At 51.0% G+C, this 21,892-nt stretch overlaps 1 protein-coding gene across 4 annotated transcripts in view; it reads left to right on the top strand.

The window, feature by feature from the left end:
• Window positions 1–21,892, top strand: part of LOC138481515 (cadherin-10-like) — a 1,315,401-nt gene that overhangs the window by 286,191 nt on the left and 1,007,318 nt on the right. Inside the window, exon 1 of one of the 4 annotated variants that reach the window (XM_069613703.1) lies at window positions 12,053–12,222. The exons of the other annotated variants lie outside the window; for them this stretch is intronic. The gene's annotated coding sequence lies outside the window, so the exon portion shown is untranslated. Of the gene's footprint in view, window positions 1–12,052; window positions 12,223–21,892 lie in introns of those variants that run through there. 4 annotated transcript variants of the gene reach the window in all.

Here is a 21,892-nt window from a genome sequence, read left to right on the forward strand (position 1 = left end):
CGGGTGAGACGCTCCAGCTGCTGTTCTGTCCTTTGGTGTGTTGAAGCCTCAAGCTCAACAAGAGTCGTCCTGAGGTGAAGGAGCTCCTGCCTCAGGGCTTCCCTGTGGCCCTGGGACTCAATGGAGATGGCCTCCTGCAGAGTCGCCAGTGCCGCCCGCCTGTCCCTGTTGGACCCCAACATGTCCTCCCTGTGTGACTGGCAGATGGAGTCGGTTGCCTGCTCTAGTCGCTCCATCAGCCTTTCTGGGGGGACAATGGAAGTGGCCACCCTATCCATGGCCTGAGCCATCATCTCGGATAATGCAGCCTGTTGGGTTGCCATACCGTAAATGGATTGCTCCCATGCGGTATTGCCGGGTGGCGTACGGCCACCACGTCGGCGGGCACCACACCTGTCTGGGGCAAGGCGAACTGCGCCTTGCTGTGCCGGCACTGCCTGAGGCTGGAGGACTGCATTCCCCCTCTGATCTGCTGGCCCAGGAACAGGATCAGATGTCGCGGAGTGTGACCCTGCATCCGTAATCACCGAAGGCGTAGCTGCCAACACTGACATCCCAATGGAGGGTTCTGACCCTGGTGCAGGTGGGTGAGACAGAACAGAATCCCTCCCTGGAACACTCACCTGCGACGGCACGTAGGTCTCATCCGAATCAACACCTGAGTACAGCTCGGGGGAGGTGCAGCCAGGGACACCCCTTGAGAGCACGACCTGCAGCACTTGTGGGTTCTCCCCCACCACCACACCACATCCCTCACTGGTGGTTGGTCGGCCCTCTGACCCCTCCTGGGTCTGCACCATCTCCACAACCCCAGCAGTATCAGGTGCGTCTTCCCCTGCAAAGACATGAAAACAAAGAAATGGAAACAGGCATTAGCACCATGGCACACAATGAGGGCTGAGAAGCAAGAGAACCAGTACTTGATTGACACATGTCCCACATGACTAAAACCCTCCCATGCATGCACCCTCACTGCGTATGAAGTGCAGGCAAATGGCACACACTGATGACACCAAGATGGAAAATGAACACATTTTCTGCATGCTGCCTGGCAGTGGCATCACACATTGGCCTGTGATTGCCAGGTGAAACACACATGCCATCACACAGATGGCATGTACCATTGCTATTGAGTGAAGATGGAGAGGAGGGCAGCACCTATTCATTCAGTCCAGTTCCCGCATGTAATTGCTTTTCTAATTCTGACAGGTCAGATTTTTCACCTGGAGCTGCCAGTCTGAAATGGTCCAATTGCACAGGGACATGTGTGTACAAATGATATCCAGGTAACAAAGTCACTCCACTTCACCATTGCCATGTCAGACATGTGACTAGTGGACAGCGACATGGCTAGTAAAAGTGGGGGAATGCAAACAATCTGACTGAATGAACAGTGAAAAATAAGCAACAATGTTGTGGCAAGGTGACACTTCAAGGGCAACTGGCGTGCAGTTGGGCTAGATGTCTACTGTTGGCAGAAGGGATACTGCTATGGCCAAATGCAGCTGCGCAGGAAGTATTGCATGAAGCACATGGCTGACCCATACGACTCAGGCGCACACACTCTCACCTGGCACACAAACAGAAGCCCTCACACACACACCATGCACATGGATGACACACACATGCATGTGCACTCACCGGACAATGCCTCGTAATCAGCCAGATCTCCCACGCCTTGGATCTGTTCCTCCGTGACGTAGGTCCCAGCGACTGACTCATGTGGAGTGAGTTCCATGTCTACTACTGGAGACCCACCTCCAGTCACTTGCCCTGCGCTTTAGGTCATTCCAGCGCTTATAGCAATTATTGGCTGTGCGCCTCACGATTCCAAGGGCACTTACGATGTCCGCAACGGTCTGCCAGTGTGCCTGGCGTTGTGCAGGTGTGGTCTTGGATCCTGCAACAATGACCATCTCGTTGTCATGTCCGGACACATACTTGACAAGTGCATTCAGTTCGTCATCCGTGAAGCTGGGCTTCCTGGACGGGCCGGACTGTGTAGCCGTGTCTGGGGCATCAGCCTGTGCCGGACGAGCACTCTTCCTCTTCCGCTTGGAAGGTGGTGGTGATCCTGAGTGTCCTGTGCCGCTCTGGACACTAGGGGCAGGAGCCCTGGTGGACTCTGTATCAGGAGTGTGGGATTGCACACTCAGCATGGGAGTTGGTGCAGGCATTGGCTCTAGTGTGATGGTGTCAGGGGGAATGTCAGCAGCATGGACTAGGACCGACACTGTCCTGGCTGGGTGTGTGAGGGCTGGGGTGGATGGAGCCGCAGCTGCCCCTGCAGCCTCTCCGCCCTGCCTCCTTGGTGCAGCAGATGACCTTGCTGCCCCAGATCCACGTGGCATGATGGCATCAACGTGCACCAGCGCACGTGTCGTAGCCCTGCTGACCTGGAAGTCAGCCATGGAGTCAGCCAGGTCTGGTGCCACAATGGGCTGGTCCAACAAGGGCTGAGCATGGATGGTGTCAGCCACATCAGCCTCAACGGGAGGGGGGGGGGGGGGGGATTATGGGTGCCCGTGACTGGTCCTCCACACATGGGGGGACAGGCTCACCCTGCAAGTTACGACCACGTCCCCTACCGGATCCACCACGGCCACCACTTGTGGCTCTTCCACCTTTGCCACCCTTACGGAATCCTCGCCTCCCAGCCATGGCACTGATGTTAATGTGCGTATGGGAGTGGATGTAGACTATTGTCCTGGGCAATTGGGGGTCAAAGGGGTTGGGTACCAGATGGTAATTGTACCCTAGTGCTCTAGCAAGGCTGATTGTAACCCCTGGGGAAAGATGACGGGTCACGCAATGCACAGGAGGCCCAAAAAAGGGAGATGACGTGCACGCAACCCCTCCTAGACCACGTGTGCAGAAAGAAAAACCTGCACTACGCTGTGGCACCCAGTAACACAAGAATGAACGTATGCGTGTCACACGCAGCCTAGAATGACCTCTGAAGGGGTAGGCTACACACGGGGCAAGCACAGATGTTAGATACGTGCGTGACTCACCGTCTGCCTGGTAAACGAGCGTGTAAAAGGAGCACGTTTGGTTGGCAACACCCCCGCCAAAAGAAGATTTGTCCGCTGTCTGAGGAGACAGGACAACAGTAGAAGGGAACACTGTTTGAGGGAACAGGCCCAGGTAAACCAGTAAAAGTGAAAAAAGAGAAAAAGCTGTCAGAGGTAACAGGGAATACGAACTTGAAACGCTGTGAAGTAAATCGCGTGTGAAACGACAAGAAGTACAGAATTCACCCACTCGCTCTCCACGAAAAGCACGTACAAGGGAAACGTGTTCTACACGTACCTTTTATACAGGCCCACACGTCCAGCGTCACTTACGCGGCGTGTACGCGCTAGGGCCATTTCCACCATTTACATGCTTTGTCACTTCTGCGTGTAGGGCCATTTCCACCAATTACACGCTTTGTCACTTCTGCGTGTAGGGCCATTTCCACCAATCACACGCTTTGTCACTTCTGCGTGTAGGGCCATTTCCACCAATCACACGCGATTACACTCTGACGTGCAGTCTTTCCACGTGTGCTCTGTCATCACGTGCTGTGTGGGAAACACCTGTGCGGGTCACGTCACAGACGCGCTTACGCGCTGAGGGCCTTTCCTCAGTTTTCACGCTGACGTGCAGGATTTTCACGTGCCAAATCACTCCGTACAAAGCTGGCCACGCGTACGCACACGGAATACCACGCTCCTGCCCGGAAGGCCGAACTACTGCCCCCCAGAGCCCGAGCACGCTCCCACCTGCTGCTGCCTGACTGCCTGCTGCCCCTGCACTGCTGGGGGGTGGGGGTGGTGGGTGACATGGGTGGGTGCCTGGTGGAGGCTGCCCCTGCACTGCTGGGGGGTGGGGGTGGTGGGTGACATGGGTGGGTGCCTGGTGGAGGCTGCCCCTGCACTGCTGGGGGGTGGGGGTGGTGGGAGACATGAGTGGGGGCCTGGTGGAGGATGCCCCTGGTGACTGGGGGGGTGGGGGTGATAGGGGACATGAGTGGGTGCCTGGTGGAGGCTGCCCCTGCACTGCTGGGGGTGGGGGTGGTGGGTGACATGGGTGGGTGCCTGGTGGAGGCTGCCCCTGCACTGCTGGGGGGTGGGGGTGGTGGGAGACATGAGTGGGGGCCTGGTGGAGGGTGCCCCTGGTGACTGGGGGGGTGGGGGTGATAGGGGACATGAGTGGGGGCCTGGTGGGGGCTGCCCCTGCACTGCTGGGGGTGGGGGTGGTGGGAGACATGAGTGGGGGCCTGGTGGAGGGTGCCCCTGGTGACTGGGGGGGTGGGGGTGATAGGGGACGTGAGTGGGGGCCTGGTGGGGGCTGCCCCTGCACTGCTGGGGGGTGGGGGTGGTGGGTGACATGGGTTGGGGCCTGCTGGCAGGTGCCCCACAGTGCTGGGGGGTGGGGGTGGTGGGAGACATGAGTCGGGCATGAGTGGGTGCCTGGTGGAGGCTGCCCCTGGTGACTGGGGGGGTGGGGGTGGTGGGAGACATGAGTGGGGGCCTAGTGGAGGGTGCCCCTGGTGACTGGGGGGGTGGGGGTGATAGGGGACATGAGTGGGATCCTGGTGGAGGCTGCCCCTGGTGACTGGGGGGGTGGGGGTGGTGGGAGACATGAGTGGGGGCCTGGTGGAGGGTGCCCCTGGTGACTGGGGGGGTGGGGGTGATAGGGGACATGAGTGGGTGCCTGGTGGAGGCTGCCCCTGGTGACTGGGGGGGTGGGGGTGGTGGGAGACATGAGTGGGGGCCTGGTGGAGGGTGCCCCTGGTGACTGGGGGGGTGGGGGTGATAGGGGACATGAGTGGGTGCCTGGTGGAGGGTGCCCCTGCACTGCTGGGGGGTGGGGGTGGTGGGTGACATGGGTGGGTGCCTGGTGGAGGCTGCCCCTGCACTGCTGGGGGTGGGGGTGGTGGGAGACATGAGTGGGGGCCTGGTGGAGGGTGCCCCTGGTGACTGGGGGGGTGGGGGTGATAGGGGACATGAGTGTGGGCCTGGTGGAGGATGCCCCTGCACTGCTGGGGGGTGGGGGGGGTGGTTGACATGGGTTGGGGCCTGCTGGCAGGTGCCCCACAGTGCTGGGGGGTGGGGGTGGTGGGAGACATGAGTCGGGCATGAGTGGGTGCCTGGTGGAGGCTGCCCCTGGTGACTGGGGGGGTGGGGGTGGTGGGAGACATGAGTGGGGGCCTGGTGGAGGGTGCCCCTGGTGACTGGGGGGGTGGGGGTGATAGGGGACATGAGTGGGTGCCTGGTGGAGGCTGCCCCTGGTGACTGGGGGGGTGGGGGTGGTGGGAGACATGAGTGGGGGCCTGGTGGAGGGTGCCCCTGGTGACTGGGGGGGTGGGGGTGATAGGGGACATGAGTGGGTGCCTGGTGGAGGCTGCCCCTGCACTGCTGGGGGGTGGGGGTGGTGGGTGACATGGGTGGGTGCCTGGTGGAGGCTGCCCCGGCACTGCTGGGGGGTGGGGGTGGTGAGAGACATGAGTGGGGGCCTGGTGGAGGGTGCCCCTGGTGACTGGGGGGGTGGGGGTGATAGGGGACATGAGTGGGTGCCTGGTGGAGGCTGCCCCTGCACTGCTGGGGGGTGGGGGTGGTGGGTGACATGGGTGGGTGCCTGGTGGAGGCTGCCCCTGCACTGCTGGGGGCTGGGGGTGGTGGGAGACATGAGTGGGGGCCTGGTGGAGGGTGCCCCTGGTGACTGGGGGGGTGGGGGTGATAGGGGACATGAGTGGGGGCCTGGTGGGGGCTGCCCCTGCACTGCTGGGGGTGGGGGTGGTGGGAGACATGAGTGGGGGCCTGGTGGAGGGTGCCCCTGGTGACTGGGGGGGTGGGGGTGATAGGGGACGTGAGTGGGGGCCTGGTGGGGGCTGCCCCTGCACTGCTGGGGGGTGGGGGTGGTGGGTGACATGGGTTGGGGCCTGCTGGCAGGTGCCCCACAGTGCTGGGGGGTGGGGGTGGTGGGAGACATGAGTCGGGCATGAGTGGGTGCCTGGTGGAGGCTGCCCCTGGTGACTGGGGGGGTGGGGGTGGTGGGAGACATGAGTGGGGGCCTGGTGGAGGGTGCCCCTGGTGACTGGGGGGGTGGGGGTGATAGGGGACATGAGTGGGTGCCTGGTGGAGGCTGCCCCTGCACTGCTGGGGGGTGGGGGTGGTGGGTGACATGGGTGGGTGCCTGATGGAGGCTGCCCCTGCACTGCTGGGGGGTGGGGGTGGTGGGAGACATGAGTGGGGGCCTGGTGGAGGGTGACCCTGGTGGCTGGGGGGTGGGGGTGGTGGGTGACATGAGTGGGGGCCTGGTGGAGGGTGCCCCTGCACTGCTGGGGGGTGGGGGTGGTGGGAGACATGAGTGGGGGCCTGGTGGAGGGTGCCCCTGGTGACTGGGGGGGTGGGGGTGATAGGGGACATGAGTGGGGGCCTGGTGGGGGCTGCCCCTGCACTGCTGGGGGTGGGGGTGGTGGGAGACATGAGTGGGGGCCTGGTGGAGGGTGCCCCTGGTGACTGGGGGGGTGGGGGTGATAGGGGACATGAGTGGGGGCCTGGTGGGGGCTGCCCCTGCACTGCTGGGGGGTGGGGGTGGTGGGAGACATGAGCAGGTGTGCAGGGTAGTCCCCTGTTTTGTGGGCTGCCTGCAGGGGCCGTGGAGGGTGTACAGGGAACACCTGTGAGGACCCACCCAGCCTAATCGCGTGTGTAACTTCCTACGCACCCCTGTAATACACGTACCAAGCCAAATCGCGTGTGAGAATTCCCGCGCACCCCTGAAATACACGTACCCTGCTGAAATCGCGTGTAAAACTTCCCGCGCACCCCTGAAATGCATGCGCCCAGGCTATTCGCGTGTGGAACTTCCCGCGCACCCCTGAAATACACGCGCCCAGGCTATTCGCGTGTGGAACTTCCCGCGCACCCCTGAAATACACGCGCCCAGGCTATTCGCTTGTGGAACTTCCAGCGCACCCCTGATATACACGCGCCCAGGCTATTCGCGTGTGGAACTTCCCGCGCACCCCTGACATACACGCGCCCAGGCTATTCGCGAGTGGAACTTCCCGCGCACCCCTGGAATACACGTAGCACGCTGGGAGACATGAGTGGGGGCCTGGTGGAGGGTGCCCCTGCACTGCTGGGGTGTGGGGGTGATAGGGGACATGAGTGTGGGCCTGGTGGAGGATGCCCCTGCACTGCTGGGGGGTGGGGGTGGTGGGTGACATGGGTTGGGGCCTGCTGGCAGGTGCCCCACAGTGCTGGGGGGTGGGGGTGGTGGGAGACATGAGTCGGGCATGAGTGGGTGCCTGGTGGAGGCTGCCCCTGGTGACTGGGGGGGTGGGGGTGGTGGGAGACATGAGTGGGGGCCTGGTGGAGGGTGCCCCTGGTGACTGGGGGTGTGGGGGTGATAGGGGACATGAGTGGGTGCCTGGTGGAGGCTGCCCCTGGTGACTGGGGGGGTGGGGGTGGTGGGAGACATGAGTGGGGGCCTGGTGGAGGGTGCCCCTGGTGACTGGGGGGGTGGGGGTGATAGGGGACATGAGTGGGTGCCTGGTGGAGGCTGCCCCTGCACTGCTGGGGGGTGGGGGTGGTGGGTGACATGGGTGGGTGCCTGGTGGAGGCTGCCCCTGCACTGCTGGGGGGTGGGGGTGGTGGGAGACATGAGTGGGGGCCTGGTGGAGGGTGCCCCTGGTGACTGGGGGGTGGGGGTGATAGGGGACATGAGTGGGTGCCTGGTGGAGGCTGCCCCTGCACTGCTGGGGGGTGGGGGTGGTGGGTGACATGGGTGGGTGCCTGGTGGAGGCTGCCCCTGCACTGCTGGGGGGTGGGGGTGGTGGGAGACATGAGTGGGGGCCTGGTGGAGGGTGCCCCTGGTGACTGGGGGGGTGGGGGTGATAGGGGACATGAGTGGGGGCCTGGTGGGGGCTGCCCCTGCACTGCTGGGGGTGGGGGTGGTGGGAGACATGAGTGGGGGCCTGGTGGAGGGTGCCCCTGGTGACTGGGGGGGTGGGGGTGATAGGGGACATGAGTGGGGGCCTGGTGGGGGCTGCCCCTGCACTGCTGGGGGGTGGGGGTGGTGGGAGACATGAGCAGGTGTGCAGGGTAGTCCCCTGTTTTGTGGGCTGCCTGCAGGGGCCGTGGAGGGTGTACAGGGAACACCTGTGAGGACCCACCCAGCCTAATCGCGTGTTATAATTCCCACGCACCCCTGTAATACACATACCCAGCAAAATGGCGTGTGATAATTCCCACGCAACCCTGTAATTCACGTACCCTGCCAAATCGCGTGTGATAATTCCCGCGTACCCCTGTATTACACGTGCCCTGGCTAATCGCAAGTAAGGCTTCCCGCGTACCCCTGTAATACACGTTCCCTGGACAATCGCGTGTTGAACTTCCCGCGTACCCCTGTAATACACGTTCCCTGGACAATCGCGTGTTGAACTTCCCGCGTACCCCTGTAATACACGTTCCCTGGACTATCGCGTGTTGAACTTCCCGCGCACCCCTGAAATACACGTACCCTGGCACCCTGGCTAATCGCGTGTATAACTTCACGCGTACCCCTGATATGCACGTTACCCGCTTTGCGTTCCTTGTTTGGCAGCCCTGTAAACTGGTCCAGGGTTAGCGCAGCCCTTTGCAATGATTTAGCGATTTTGATGGCTTTTCCTTGCGCGAGGGCGTTCTTGGGGGCGTTACTGGCGCTGCTGCAGGGTCGCTGCGATACTCTGCGCCACGGCTGGTTTGGGAGCCTAAAATCCATGAATACGCTGTGCGCGGAATTCGGTTTTAGCGCACGTGCCTGGCTCAGACAATCGCACGCAGACACTCTGCGCCAGCCGCTTGCGACACTTTTCTGCGAAATTCTATGAATTACCCTGTTAGTGTCATTGTTCTTTGTTGACCACTGGCAGGAGACTTTGGAATGTGGATACAGAGAGAGGGAGAGAGAGAGAGAGATAGAGAGAGAGAGAGAGAGAGAGAGAGAGAGAGAGAGAGAGAGAGAGAGAGAGAGAAGAGAGAGAGATAGAAAGCGAAAGAGAGAGAGAGAGAGAGAGAGAGAGAGAGAGAGAGAGAGTATGAGACAGACCGAAAGAGAAATAATGCACTGCTGAATGTCAAGAGTCCATGGTGGCAATGGTTGGGAGAGGATGGAGTAAAGCAGGAGCCTTTGTGAGTAGGGTCCAGTTTCAAGCATCTCTGTCTAATAAAGGCTTGCTGAGCTATGTCTGCTCCAAGTTAACTGTGCCTCAGAGTTGCTCCTCTATTATAGACATGCCTATATGGGCTCACAGCACAGAGACATTCCTGAATGATAAAAAGCAATTCCCATTTGTGAGGATGTGTCATCTAACATGGGTGTAGAAACATGGGTTATTTGGATTTGTATTGATTAATAAAACGAGGTTCGGAATTTCATCTCAGAAAGGTTGTCTGCTAATCAGACCCCTGCTTTCATAAGCCTTGGAAAATACCTAAAATACACTGTGCACTGCTGCATCAGTCTCCTGATCTGCCTCTCCTGCTCCATAGTGGCACAGAGCAGGTTCATAGGTCACAGGTGCCCTGTTTGACAGATAATTATGATAAACCCTTCACCTAATGACAGGGTAATCTGGAAATATAAGTCATGCCACGTGGGATATTGCTATGGAGGGTTTACACTGTTATTAAGAGCCACATCTGATTTGTACCACACAATTGTGAATCCTGTGAGCCTAGGAAAGCTGTGGAAGAGTTGTTTATATTCTTGTCAGACTGCCAGTGCCTGCTAGCCAACAGGAAAAGAGCCTGTAAGACTGTGCCTCTCTTTTGATCCTTTGTGAGGATCTGCAACACCTCTCTCCAGCAAGGTAGTTCACCAGCAGGAGCTGTGCTGGAAAAAGGAATCAATGGGCAAAGGGTAAACAAAAGGCCATGAATCACATCAGGGTGTTGCATACCAACAGACCTTTGTTGCAATGCTTCCAAGAAGAGCGGGAATAGTGTAGCTAGAGGGAGCTGAGCACAGATGGAGAAAGGTTCACTGTCTTGTTTCTCCCTGTACTTCCCCTTCCTTTATGTCTCCTTCACTTCCTTTAGCACAACGCACTGTACGTATGATGCAAGAAGGCAAAGTCCCTTGTCACAAGACGAGGGATTGGACCTCTTAAAGCATGCTTGCTTTTGTCCAATTACCTCTGGACTTTTGCATATAAAAGAGAGACTCTCCAACTTTTTGTATTACTCTTTGGACTCTATGATTTCAATACATTGGGCCTCATCACGAGTCTGGCGGTAACCCTTAAATGCAGTGGTAGCGCTATTACTGCCGCATTTAAGGGTCCGCCAGATCATGGACTTGGCGGATTTCCCCCCAGCTTTGAGCTGGGGCGAAAACCTGTGGCAAATTTGCCGATTTTCGGTGCTATTACCGCCGGCGGGAAATCCGCCGGCGGTAATAGCGTGAATTTTTCCCACTGGGCCCAATGGGGAATGAGGAATTCCTGAATGGGCCCAATGGGGAATGGGCACTAACCATTCCGCCAAACCCGTGATCCGCCGGGGGGGTTTGGCAGTAGGGCTAATAGCACCGGCGGTAATAGCGCCGGCGTTACCGCCCAACTCGTCTTGAGGCCCATTGTTTTTGGATCCTGCTGTGAGAGCAGCCCTTTCCAATGTCTTTCAGTTGTGAGGTGAAGGTGGGAGTACAAAGGCAGAGGCAAGCCCTTCTCCCTAACCATCGCCAGGGCACATTGTGGGTGACATACTGCTGAATGTAATGAGGCCCACTATTTAATCTATTTTCCTGGTTGAAATTGAATTAAATGCTTCTTTTAATAAAGAGCAATTGACCCGTCACAGACAGAGAATCTGACCTCAGAAATCATGTTTGTCTCCGCAATGTGCTGTATGAAAACACGTAAAACGAGATATCATAAGGACGGTTGGTTTTACCCTTAAATCCGCTGAATTCTCCTGATAATGTGTATAATACTACGCTGCTCTATTTGCTGACATGTCTTGTGTACCACATTAGGCACTTGAAGGGGAAGTTGTGAAATATAATCATTGCCCTGAATAAGGACATCATCATTCCAAACGGGGCCATTTCGCCAGAAAGGCGTTCTACTGGCATGGGCAATTGGACACGGTAACGCGGCTAAACTAATGAAAAGACTGGCAGCGGCCGGTCACACGTTCTCACGCTATCCATTGCACGAGACACTGAGGGAGCGGAGCCAATAAGGCTTGTCACCAAAGCATATTATGCTGATAGCAGCACGGGGCGAATAATGGATTAAGCGACTCGCGGGGCTTTCTTACGCAAGAAGCGTTTCCTTCGGACACTGAGGGAAGGGCGCAGAACGCAACGCGGTCTGATGATAAATAGAATGCACGGGATCAAAAACAATAGAAATGGAGAAAAAAACGCGCTTGTCAGCAGATCTTCATCGCGGCACTGTCAGAAGGGAAAACGTATTCAGTTTGCAGCCTGCCTCCGGACTGGACAGATAGATAAAGGGGAAGGCAGCGCTGATGGGAGTCGAGGCCTCCAGGGTAGAGGCCGGAAAGCGTGTAGACCAAAGGCGAGCGTCTGACAAAACAAGGAAGAGGCAGAACACTGGAATTAGGGTCAAATAAGAGAAATCATTTCCTGGGAAGCATGCCACGGTTATAACAAAAAAAAAAAAAAAAGAAGGGCTTCCGGACCAATGGGCAGCAGGGTGATCAATAAATAATAGGGTGCAGTGCATTATTCATCGTCATTATGTTTTCATGGTATTTTGTTTCAACACGTTCGCTTCGGTTACATCCACTCTAGCAGTTAAATGAGGGGAGATGACAGCATATGTTCGTTTTTTTTTAATGCAATTAAACTTTTCGCGTTTATAAAAGTCTCTGTTCAACCCCCGGCCCAGGGCCGAGGTATGCTTCAGCGAGCATGTCCTGAATAAGGAAAGCCTCTCCGTGCAGGAATGTCCCTGGCGTGCACGTCCAGTGCAGCAGAAGTATGTCCTTTTCCCGTCATGCACTTAGCCGGGCTGGAGTTCGATCCTGCGCTGCAGGCAGGCTCTGCCTTTAGGGTTATGGGCCGGGAACGGGCAGGAAAGAAAACTTCATTGGGTCACAGTTGTCTGCAGCATAGTTTCTTGCGCTAATGGTTACGCTCGGGGGCAGTTGCCCACTTCTGTTTAGGACTCCAGTTTAACTCAAGATATCGTCTTCTGATTATATTCTGGTAAGTTTGTATTTGTTTATTTTATGTTTTTGTTATTTTTAATATCGCATTTGGTACCTCGGTGCTACACAGATGAATTTGCAAGCACTGTTAAGTCGTTGTCTGCCTCATACGATGGCAGCTTTGGTCGGTAGCAAATAACGTGACGGGTTTACAAAGGCCTTTTATAATGGCACAATCCTATTGAAAAATGCTTTGTAAATCAGGCCCAAAGTGTGTGTTCTGACGTAGCGGGATGTTATCACGGGCAAGAAAGAGATGCCTCTCACTGACCTTTCCAGGGCTAATGTGACACACAGCAGCAAAGATACTGATGTTAGGCAGTGGGATCACGTCGTGTTTATGCTGAGACCCCCCCCCCCCCATGGCTAAATACTGTTGCTGGGGGGCCTGAATGCTAGACGTGCTCATGTTTCCTATTAAAAGCAGTCAACATGTTCCCTTTTTAAAGAGCCCTGCACCCCTCATGAACACCACTGTAAGGACTGTGTGCAGACTTCTTAAAATACTCTGATTGCCACATAGACACATTTAACTACAGAATGCAGGTACCATCTCTATTTTTAATCAAAATGTCCGCCCTCCCAACCCCACTCTTCAGAATCCTTAACGGAATGGTTTCTATGGGCCTAATTCACAGATGTGTTTTATAATGGCAAAACCCGATTGAAAAATGCTCTGCGAATACGGGCCTATCTGTGATACGCCTGCAAAGAAAGATCAAGTCATGGCCTTAGGAGTGTGTTTGACTTCAATTGTGCATAACCATGTATGTCTAATTCTGAAAGCTCGACGCACCAAAATGCAGTTTCCCCTGGCATCGATAACCGTGACAATCTCAACAACAACGCTTTCCGACCTTCCCTCACACTGGCTGAATGAGCATTTTTTTAATTTATTTTTTACCTGCTTCAAATTCGTTGGTCCGTGAAAAAGAGAAAGAGGGAAAGAGGATAAGAATGCGAGGGCATGAAGTCAAAGATATTGACGGCAGAGGAGACAGAAAATTGTGCATCTGCGCACATGCAATTTTGTACATAGCGCGGAAATTGCCCTATTGCACAATACACATTCTTTCAAGCAATATTGAGCCAAGGTATGGTTGCCCCTTCTAGGGCACAATGTGCAAAGTGAGAACAGGGAGCAAAAGTTCATTGAAAGTATATGTTTTTTTTTTTACACTGGGGCAATGTTTACCCTAGTGTTAATAGCACAAACAATTGAACTTGCACCTGTGCAAAGTTTCTGTAATACTGCCCCGGGGCCCTACTAGGAAAACGTGTCCGTCCACTCCAGCACAGATGAGGGCAATGCTGGGTCCTCATCATGGGCGTATCCTGAGGGAATAAGGACCTACCCTGCAATATACTGAGAAATGACAACATTAGACCTCATTACAAGTTTGGCAGTAGCCTTGCCAGTAAAACCGGCAGGCTGCCGTCAACCGTGCACGTTTTTCCGGCCCCTGGCAATGGGGAAAGACAGAGCCATTACAACCCTGGCTGACCCTGTATTTCCCCATTGCAAGGGGCGGAAACTTTTACTCCCCATTCCCATTGAGCCCCATAGGGCTCAATGGGAATGGGGAGGTTGGATGCATTCAGAATGGTGCAGATGCATCCGACATTCTCTGCTCGCGGGAGCCGGTCAGCCCACTTCCAATAACTGAGTAATTAGGTTACACAAATAGGGAATAGTTCGGCACAGAAAACATCATTAATACAAAGCATAACAGCAACCACTCGACTAACCATAGAACAATCGGCAATGGAAAATTCAGTGTACATGTGGGAACCGGCCACACTGCCTTTCAAGCACTGCAGAACATTTAAATTCAAAACCACTTAAGTGATGGGTGGGAGGAGCCTACAATGATTCCTTATTGAAATTCAGGCCGAACACAGATGCCCTTCTTCAAACTGCTATATGTGTACAATAGCATTCATACAGTGTCCAGAAATACTGCATTTCATCTGTTTTGCCGATGCACCACTTGATGCATATAGCTGACAGAGATCTCTATTTAACTAAGCCGCCAGTGACTTGCAATATCCTTAAATGGTACGGGAAGTGTTACTTTAACCAATGCGCAATTTCCTTTAACACGTCCACTTTTTAGCTTCATACAAAGATGCCATCTAAAAGCAATTGTGACAGGTGGCGCATGATGACTTATTTCTCTGATTGTGATATGAGCCTTATCTATGCCAGAAAGGTATCTATGTATATATATATATATTTATTTATTTATTTGTTTATTTGTCCATATATTTGGAGTTTTGTAAACTGCAACATGCAGAAAACAACTGCTTCAGAGTGCCGTGTGGGAAAGCGAGATGGGAATGGGGAAATAGGTAAGGAACACATCAATCAAGAGAGAGAGAGAGAGGGAAGAGTCTTTACAGTCCTACAGGCCAAAATCGATTCACAGAGAGAGAGAAGAGTCTTTACAGTCCTACAGGCCAAAATCGATTCACAGAAAATATGTGTTCTTAGATGAATAGAGTGAACAGGTTGTTATTTGTTGCATGTTGGAATCTGCAGAGATCTTGAAAATCGAGCATGCCCTTAACATCCCAGACTGTGTCTCTTAACTTAGGAAGCCTATCTTTGCCTCTCTGGTGTAAACATTTTAACCAGGGCTGGTCTCTCTGGTATATAAAACTCACTGCAGGTTTTTTATGCACTCTATTGCTATGCAGTTTAACCCATTCTGGCAACATTTTATCAACCTACTATCTCAGTTTGGGATACAAACTCAAATTACCTATTATTGTGTTTATAACTGTGGCAACCAATCGCCTATTTCCCTCCGACATACGCTTTGTGGCAATATTGTTGTGCCTCTGCTTGGTATGCTTTAAGCAAATGAACACACTGACTCTACATAACCTGCTTTCAAACGTTTTCCTGCCACCGTACAAGCATGGTGTGTCTACTCTAACTAGCAGATATGTGTGGTTGTATTGAATATTGTCTAACGCCCACCTTCTCTTTTTGAATTGTCTCAGTCCATCAACGTTCTAGGACACTGGGGTTAGATAGTCAACTGGGCTTAGATAGTCAACTGCAATGTTTTGTTGACTTTCCGACATGTCGCCTGAACATTTCCATTGGTACAATTAAATTATAGATCAATGTATGTAGCATCCTAACCCTATTTATGTCTCCATCCTTACTGCCATACCTTTAGCTCATTCAGTTATACAAACTAACTCTGATACATGTTGTTTCTGGATATTATCCCCACATATACAAAAGTGTTCCTTTTTTGAATATCAAGTTATGAAAGCCATGGAAGATCAGTCAAAGAGGGTAGTTAGAGGTTTTCCTGTTGAAACCAGTTTCCATATGTTTCTGGCTTCTGTTAGAGCCGCAGAGGAGCACAAAGGAAGATGTTGGTTCTAATCCTGCCCCCAAACCCCCCGGTTTTGTCTCAGCTTTTTTGGTCATTGCCTGACTTTGAGGGTAGTTGGCAGAGGTATGTAAGTCCTGAGGCAACCCACCGCAAAGAGGCTGCAGATGTGAAAAGAAAGCATGATATGGTGACTGATGAGCTGCAATTGCAGAATGTGATGCAAGTAGTGTCCCTGACTTTGGCGGCGGGGTAGATCCACTACGATTTGAAGCAACCATATTTGTAACCCCCTCCAATGCATGATTACTTCCTCTGGAACGTAATTGGTAGTTGAATATATGTTGCAGGAAGGATTCCTCAATTAGGGGGTTGGGACAGATGTTGGACTGATGATAGACACTGAAACATGTTTCCACATGCTGCAGGCTTACTGAAACAAATATTGAGCGAACGTTTTGCATTCAAAGAAGAATGCCTTTTCTTTGTATGTAGAGGACATGATAGAATGCCGGTTGAGTGCATTAGTCAGTGCAGCAATAGGACGCGTATGTACCCGTTTAGAAGCAAATAGCTTTGACATAGTACTTTGTTATACACTCCCAGAACCATTATATAAGACAGTTAGGAGAAAATGTTTGTTAGGGGCATTTTTTGAGCTGTCTATTGACTAGTGGTTAAATCGTCTTTTCAGCAAAGTCATTCCTTTTTAGCTTCGACTATTAAGTGACACTGAAAGTTCCACATGGGAATGAATGAGAGATGTGGGATGTCAGGAGGGACACACAGACGATGGGGTTTGTTTGTGTATTTACCAAACCATTGACCACCATAGTCATGCTAGTCCATCTGGCCATTCCCCCCCACTACTCACACCTCGATGCTCAAAACACAACCACCCTGTCATCTCTTTCATTTAGCTCAGAGCGTTCTGAATAGCCTTCTGGCGGCTTAATTGTAGCTCTTTACCAGATTAATCCAGATCCACATGCAATAATAGTATAATAACAAAGTGTGCCTTCATCCACTTGATTTTATATGTTCCTTGCCTTGGCAATGCCAACAATTGTGGCCATTTTATAGGTATTAGACAGGCATTTGCCAGACAATGTTTAACTGTTTATTGAGAGGCCACCCACAACATGGGGCGTTCCTTCTCCCCCAATCAAGGTGTCACACAACAAACTGCTAATAGGATTCTTTGTTCAGCCCTGTGTCATATTCACATCATGCTTCTTAGATCCCTCCCCCATGCCACCAATGAGCCAAGAACCAGGCTGGTGTACAAAAAATATATTTATTTGAACATAAGTAAAGGAGATCATGCTAAAACTATGCAAACCACCTTCTCTGTTGCTTACAATTAAACATCTTTTTAAATAAATAAATCACACAAGTTGGTTTGGAAAACACAAATGACAATACTTTACTTTGTACAGATTTCAATTCAGGGAATAATCAACACTGGTCAGTGAGCAAAATCAATTTACATTTGCAGTGCTGTGCAATTTCGATTGTCCTGCACAATTAAAATGAGTAGCAGTTTGGTTTACAATGTTGGAAACATAAGGTCTTACTTTTGTAATCACTTTTCTCCCAGCCCCCAAAACCCAAGCTTCAATTACATGCAGCATCCCTCTATTCAAAGGCCGGGTCTCTGGAGTGGGGACAGTTTTAGAAGTTTATCAGACTCCCCTCACTTAAAGGTCTGTGTTGGGGAAGTTGGACAGTAAAAATGGGGATGATTTAGGAATTTTGAAATGTCGGAGCCCCTTCCACTTAAAGGTCTGTGTTGGGGAAAGTGAACATCAAAACAGGGATGATTTGGTAATTTGGGATTTTCAGACCCCCCCCCCTCCACTTAAAGGCATGTGTTGGGGAAGTTGGACAGTAAAATGGGGATGATTTGGTAAGTTTTAGATTTTCAGAACCCCCTCCTGTTAAAGGCCTGTGTTGGGGAAGTTGGCAATTTAGTTTTTTTTTTTTTTTTTAGTTACGGGACAAGGACATCCTTCTTCCATAAAAAAATTGGGGTCAATATCAATAGGAAACATCGTATTGCTAAATTATAAGCTGCAATATCAGCGTACTCTGGGAATGAGATTTGTTAATTTCAAATGTTAAAAGAAAATCACCCTGGGGTGTTTTGATAAATGGGAATTAATTTAATTTATATTAAGCCAAATACGCTAAGGATCTGCAGGGTTGGCTCCCCACCCACTAATGGAAAAAACTCACCAATTAAAGGGAATGGGTTAATTAAATAGATTACCCCACTGACCTTTTGTTGCCCAATCTACTTACTTTTTTAAATCTCTGGACCTAGCACTCAGGGACTGAGCAGCTTCGCTTATAAGGGAAACACATCATTCTTGCCAGCACTTCAGTCCATTGAATCCCACAGCACTTCTCTATCTCTGGATCCAGGGAAGAATCACAGACTCTGCTTTCTCGTCTCCCCAGCAATAGGAATCTTCAGCCCTTCCAATGTTTCCATCAGATGACATTTTGAGTAGATCTCTTTTGGTGATTTTTATCACTTGTCTACAGGTAATCATTTTTCAGATCTCCCTGTTGTCAATTTTTAGTAGCTCTCCCTTCCTCTCATAGTGCATGCACTTTACATACCAGTGATAACACCATCAAGATTGCAATATGAGTCGTGCCCTGCAAGAATTCCCACGCCTTTGATTGGGCCTTCCCGTTTCTCTCCAACCCCCAGGCCCATCCCTGTATATGGATTGGTTCAGGAGTCTAGAACAGAAATATGGCAACTCACATTTGAAATTCCTTTTTTATTCTTACGTCAACTTTAGCCAGAAAGTAGCTATATGGTAAAACCTCTCAATGTAGAAGTATCTGCCATAATGTAGATATATTCCGCTTCAGCTAATTGTGGAACATTAAATTAAATGACAGCCGGGTCTGCACCACGTTGCACAGGCTTGTGGCAATTTTTTGCTGTTTATACAAAAACAAAATAGTTATGAACATTCAATTTACTCCCAAAATGCCTAATTTTACTCTCCACAAGCGTGCCAATTCTTAAATTCGGGAAATGTTCAGAGCAGCCAGAAACACATTTGAGCTTGCCATTACAAATCCCTAAGTCACATGTGCACACATTTTATTTCAACAAATTTATCTTGAACTTATCTCAAAAATGTCACATAAATGGATGCAGTGCACCTTGTGGTTGCTGATAGTGCATTTAAACTAATGGGAAATCTTCAAATGTATGCACATCTTCACTCTCCTTTTATCTAGCCATTTTCATTCTCTTGTTTGAAGTTAGTGGGCTGCAGGTCGTAAATAGTTGGGATGCATCGGCTACACAGAGATACCCCAGTGCAGATAATGAGCTAGGCCGGCCATGTGATGTCATGAGGCCCTGCTTACGTCTGGCATCCTGTCCTGTTATCTGAATTTTACCACTGTTTCAATCTAAAAAACATTCTATTTTCTTGTATTTTTTCAGAGTTCAGCCTCCATTGATTGCAGCCCCTGTTTTCAAAGCTTCTCCCTACATTCCAGACACGCAATGGCTAGGCCATTTGCCATTCTGTTGTTTGAAGTTGGTGGGCTGCAAGTTTTAAATAGATGGGATGCATCAGCTATACAGAGATCTCCCACTGCAGATATGATCCGAGCCGGCCCTTTGATGTCATGAGGGCCTGCTGACCTCTGGGATCCTGTCCTGTTATCTGAAGTTGACCACCGTTTCGATCTGAAAACCTTCTACGTTCTTGTATATTTTTCAGAATTCAGCTTCCCTCAATTGCAGCCCCTGTTTTCACAGCTCCTCCCTACATTCCAGTCACACACTGGCAAAGCCTTTTGCCATTCTGTTGCTTGAAGTTGGTGGACTGCAGGTCGTAAATAGTCAGGGATCTCCTTTCCAGACTAGAAGGTCAACAGGCCTGCAGTGGTGGAGTCCTTTGAGGAGTCTGCCCAACAACAAGCAAAAGTGTCTGCCTCAGGCCTAAATGAAACTTAGATGTGACCCATGGAAACAAAGGGGCCTTTTCTTTTCAATTGTTGCTGATATTTTGCATGTGAAGTATAATATATCTTTTAATACACTACATCTTGTCAACACATGTCAAGTCTTTTAACTGATATATTTATGTTAGCAGCAGAACATTTTTCTCATGCATCGCTTTAAAACCGCAAATGCACTTGCAAAGCCATTTTAGTGTCAGTGTTTGAAAATAGTTCTTTTTATGTAAAAGGGGCCTTTGAATTTCTTCTGCCACTGTGAATTAAAAGGCTGGTTTTCAATTTGACCTTTCCTTTCGTAATGACAGATAGGCCTATAGATTTCCAATGCTTGGCCTTTTCACATAGCACTTCCTTGTGTTATTGTATAAACCCCCACATTTTGCCTTAATAGGCCATTTTCCGTATGAAGGTTTTTTAAGGCTGGCAGGTCATTTTTCCAGTGGGTCCTTCAGTTCTGCTTGTTTGGGGCCTTTGATTAAACCCCACATACCCACCACCCCCGGAATCATCCATGATTCTTTCATAGGGAAGAGCAGGGCAGAGTTGGGATTTCATCTGAAGTCCTTTTTGTTCCTTATATATATTTTATCATTCTCAATTTCCTTCCTTAGGGAGTAGCCACTCTGGCTTCACTTCCGTCTTTGGGTTGGGGGTGTTGGATGGACCCCCTTTCTTCTTCCTGTGGTCCCTGGTATCCTCCCCAAACTCCGCTCCTGCCCCCAGGCTGGAAGTGAAGGAAGTTAGTTATCTAGCAATAGATAATAAAGAAAGGTTCAGTACTTTTTACGCAATAACCTTTTCATTAACATTTCAAAAATATATTTAATTTAACTACTAACCTGTCATATGTCTCCAGAGTCTGACACAAATTTCTTTAAGATACTTACCATTGTCTTGTTGTATGTCTCCACCCCCCTGCTTGAGGCCAGGTGGTAGGCAATGTGGATTTTTCTTTTTACCCCAACAAACCTCCACATCTTTCCCATCACCTCACTGGTAAAATTACTTCTTCGATTAGACTCAATCCTTTGTGGGAGGCCGAAAAAGAGAAGATGTGGTTGATCATTAGTGTGGCAGCTGTCTCCAACTTACAAATTCAGGGCTGGAAGACAATCCACCCACTTTGTAAACAAGCATTTCACTGTCAACTTGTACTTGTTTCCTCTACAGGAGCGAATTACTGGCCCGATGAAATCGACTTGAAAATCTGACCAAGTAAGTATCATTGCCTTTTTCTTGTAGGGGGCTCTGTGGGTGAGTGAACGGGGTTGAAATTGAGCACACACAAGAAAGGTAAATGTCGAGGTCCTGGCCCATGTGTTGCCAGTAAGCAACCTTGTGCAAGATTTCTAATATGATGTGAAAACCCCTATGACCAGCAATGGCTGCGTCATGGGTGTGGTTCAACATCAAGTTTCGGAATGAGGTAGGTCCAACCCACCGGTCACATCCTTATAGGGCTCTGCTTATGAACAAACCGTCTTGGATCTGGAACATCTTTGAAAACTTTATCAACACTTCTTTACCAGTATAATCCGACTCTGTTCGAGGAAAACTCAAAGGTTCTTCAATGTGTTGATAGAATTTTCCAATGGTTGGGCTCTCTTTCTGTGCAGTGATCAAATCTGCATCAGGGGTATCTTTACTCCACTGGGCAGTCGAGAGTTTACTATTCACACAAGTTTGTGATCTGGTGACAGCTTCAACTTACATGTTTCCCCAGCAGAGATTCTGTTTCTATAAAATCCCCCTGCAGAGCTCCGATTTTAGCCAGCTGGTCAGCCAGGTCATTCCCAGTCTTATCTGGCCTCTCTACTTTGGAAAGACCCTTTGTTTTCTTCCAATAGATGGTCATCCCATTTGAGGTCACCAGATCGTCAATTGATTGGTTCAGTTTGGCATGCTTTAAGGGTTTATTGTTGGCACAAATCATGTCTCGATTCTTCCAGTTAATCAGGTGCTCCACAAACCCATTCCTGACATAATCAGAGTCAGTGATTATGAAATTTTCTTTGAGTTGATGTGCACTGCAGTGAGGATGAGTTGATGAACCCCCACCAACTCTGCACCTGACTACTTCGGTGTCCTTTTTTGTAACCAGCAGAGGATTCTGGGCTATCATTCACCCAGGCATACCCAATGGTAGAAGCTAGCTCTTTTTACCCATTGTTATAAACATGGTAGGAACACCCATCCACATAAACTGTGGGTATCCCTCGACACAGGTCTTCTTTGTACACCTTGCGTGGGGAGGTTAAGTATGCCTCCATGTTGTTGTTGGTCATTAGACTTTCGTCCTTGAGACAGTTTTCT

The sequence above is a fragment of the Ambystoma mexicanum genome, chromosome 5p (genome assembly GCF_040938575.1).
Source record: "Ambystoma mexicanum isolate Mex_15411 chromosome 5p, UKY_AmexF1_1, whole genome shotgun sequence".
In the NCBI taxonomy this organism is placed as follows: Eukaryota; Metazoa; Chordata; class Amphibia; order Caudata; family Ambystomatidae; genus Ambystoma; species Ambystoma mexicanum.